Raw genomic sequence first — 3604 nt, 5'->3', positions numbered from 1 at the left:
TTCCGTCATCAGACTTAGCCATCGGCCATTATCTTTTCTCGTGGTGTGTCCGCTTCCAGCCTGCTTGCTTTTATGAACTTAACTTGATGTCTGTAACTTGTGCATGTTCTCTGATCCATGTGCACCTCTGTATATTCGTGTAATTCTAAAGGTGCGGCCTCTCCACTCATCTTCGTGCATTTTTCAGAAAGTTCTCAATTTTCTTCGTCAGTGTTAATGTCTTTTTGATCCATATGCAATAGCAGGATAATATGCGCCGATGACACACTTGGGGCGCATTGGTACGTTGCTTTTCACTATCAAATCCAGTGGTCTAAAAGCACTCAAAGCTTCTCTCGCTCGCCTCTCATTCAATGATTTTGGATCCAGGTCTGCCGTCAATAATTGTCCTGATTGACAAACCCTGCAGTGGTTTCAAGCTGGAATTAGAAGATGTAAAACGCACCTGAAAAGGCGTCCAATTTCCCATGGAGGCAAAGGTTCAAGTTAAGTTGGTTTTTGCTCTTCATATTTCAAATGTAATGATGCATGCGAGCCATGTTTTGATTCTTAGCGATGTTTATTTTCATACATCAGCGTACATTCCTTTACTCAATTATTCATAACTCTTGTAAAAACAACCCAATAGAATTTATAATTGTACATTCTACAGCACATACACCACGAATCTATTGCAGCAGTTGTAAAACTTGCTTTAAAAGTTGCATATATTTACTAAAGAATGTGAATATTAGTGTCCATTATATTTAATTATTTATTGGGCTCGGTTATATTTTATTTACATAATCACAATTTCAAAGATCAAATAGGCAAATACGCATTCCTGGAATGTGTCCACACAGTCAGTGATTTGCCTGAGGAATAACCGACTCGCGTCTCCGCGTTCAGTGCTCAAAGTCACAACCTCGCGTCTCAACGACCACCTGAGAGTGATCATGTTTATCGTAAACACACCGGGAGACGTACAAACCGGTCGTGTCGTGGTGTGTCCCGGTGTTCTGGCAGAATTTCCATGTGTCCGTCCCTGTGTCCATTCCTCATACCATACGCTGTTGTTTTCTACTTGTCTGAGTGTATTGAGATAGTCCCATGTGGCTATGTCCATACCTGACAAACCCCTTATCAGTGCCCTACCTTATTACAGACCAATTCAGATCGTATTGGTCACCCCGTGCCCTTATAAATCTCAACGTTCATCCTTCAAAGTCCCATAACAAGGGTGAAACACAAACAAATCTACATTTTCTTGTTGTTGCTTTGCACGTATTGAAACGGATGTACGCCGCATGGACCTGAAATCTCAATTCCCCTGTACAGGAATACAGGTATGCATGTCCCATGTTGTCTCTTATCTCCATGGCAAGACTGTGTCCCTCTGCCTGCATCCCCATGTGTCACAAGTTACTAGCATAGGTCCCGGGCCCTGTCGTCGATTAGCACGGCTGGCTACGTACGGTGCGAAAGAAGTTCAAAATACGTACTCTCCATACAATCGTTGCCCCATTACATAATACGAACTGGTCGACATATAAGACAGACACAGACATGGACAGGTGCATACAGGAGAATGCCACAGGCAGGTGATTATGTCGATGGAACAACTGTAAAATACACACACAAGCAGATAAATTGACAGGTATATATGATAATAGACAGACTGCCAGCATAGTGAACAGCAAGATGGACAGACACACCAAGTAATCTCCATATATATAAAAGGCAAAGTTGTGAATATGTGTGTCTGTTCAAAATGTTTAGCGTACTTCCCGACATGCAACACACTGTAAATTTGCCATGTGGGTGACTTTCCAGACTGTACACCATGCAAACAATATTAAAATACACTTTTTGGGGGGGGGGGGGTGGGAGCTCAATAGTGTATATATTTTTTGCACGGCAACTGAGCTGTGACGTCAAATCTGTCACGTGACCCGCGCAGGTAGAAGCGTAACGCATTGTAGTGTAGTGGTTAGCGCGCTGCGCTATGAACCCAGCGACCCGAGTTCGATTCCCGCTCATGGCCACCACCGTTGACGACTATTTTAACCGGTCTTGGGCCTCCCCTACGTCGACTCAGCCTCAAAACGAGTAACTGCTGTGGTGTGAACATCGCCACTGGGGAGACAAAGGCGGTCGGGCGTGGTGGATCCAAGTCCCGGGCGAAGCCGGGTAGTACAGCTAGTAACTAATAAAAGCAGGCAGGTATATGTAGAGACGTGCAAGATAAGAATAGTGGATGGACACACTGAAAGACGAGTAGTCATACAGGTAGATAGGCAAGTTGACAGGTTGACAGGTACTGTAGGTTGCCATATGGACAATAAGACGGCAGGGCAAACGAGTGATCAGGTACTTGAACAGACAAGTTGGTAAATGGATAAGCAGACAGATGGATAGGGAGATGGAAAAGGCAGGTAGTCAGACAGATAAACGGATAGACAAACTTGAATACACGTAAATTTCGATTTAACGCTTTCGTGACTGCAGGGATTCATATTCTTGCTTCTTTCGGTAAAGTCACCACGTAGAAATCAAATAATAAATAATAAAAATAAAACATAATAAGGTAAAATTATCACGTTGGAAAGACAGCGACGGTTCTGTTTCTTCACCTGAGGACGGCTGCTTGCGTTGTGGCCGAAACGTCGTGATAATTTTATTATGTTTTATTTTTATTATTTTATTATTTCCCTTCTACGTGACTTTATCGAAAGAAGCAAGAATTTAAATACAAGTAGTTGGGTAAGTATTTTAGCAGAGAGTGAGACAGACCGGCTGTAAGACAGACCGTACAGGTGTGCAGTAACAGGTAGCTCGGCAGACAGGTGGCTCGTGAGACTGATGGACAGGCAGTGGTGCAGGTAGATGGTCAGTCAGGTGTTCGATGAGAAAGACATACAGGGAGTGGGACAGACAGGAGATGTGGTCAGATGTGTGAACGTACAAACAGGTGTCCAGTGAAACAGACAGGTAATCAGTGGTCTGGTGATACAATCAGGGGTCCGGGATGTGGACAGCTGCCCAATGAGGCAGACAGGTGAACAGGCAGATGTCTGCTGAGATGGACAAACGAATAGACAAATTCATCCAACATTTCAGCAGGGGTGTCCAGTGAAACACACAGGTGATCAAACAGAAATATTTATAAAAATATACGATTAGACAAATGTTAAGGTGAACGGAAAGATGAGCAGACATGTGCCACATTAAACGAGACAGATCATACAGCAGGTAAACAGACATTTGCCTTTGCGACACGGGTGAACAAACGCGTGAACAAGCAGACACGCTACTACACAATACAGAGGCGAAGATGTATCGGATAAGCGCATGAGTGAGTGGACGGGCGAGCGAGCGAGCGAGGGAGGCAGCGCGCGTGTGAGCGTGAACGTGATTGAGAGAGTGAGTGAGAGGGTGAGTGAGTGAGTGAGCGGTGAGTGTGTGAGAGTGAACGTGTGTGAGAGTGAACGTGGGTGAGAGTGAACTGTGGGTGAGAGGGTGAGTGAGTGAGAGGGTGAGTGAGCGGTGAGTGTGTGAGCGTGAACGTGAGTGAGAGGGTGAGTGAGTGAGCGGTGAGCACGTGTCAGAGTGAACGTGTGTGAGA

The sequence above is a fragment of the Petromyzon marinus genome, chromosome 2 (assembly GCF_048934315.1).
Source record: "Petromyzon marinus isolate PM22_M1 ecotype Great Lakes invasive population chromosome 2, UKy_Petmar_22M1.pri1.0, whole genome shotgun sequence".
NCBI classification, from domain to species: domain Eukaryota; kingdom Metazoa; phylum Chordata; class Hyperoartia; order Petromyzontiformes; family Petromyzontidae; genus Petromyzon; species Petromyzon marinus.
Note: the sequence above shows the minus strand (reverse complement) of the source record.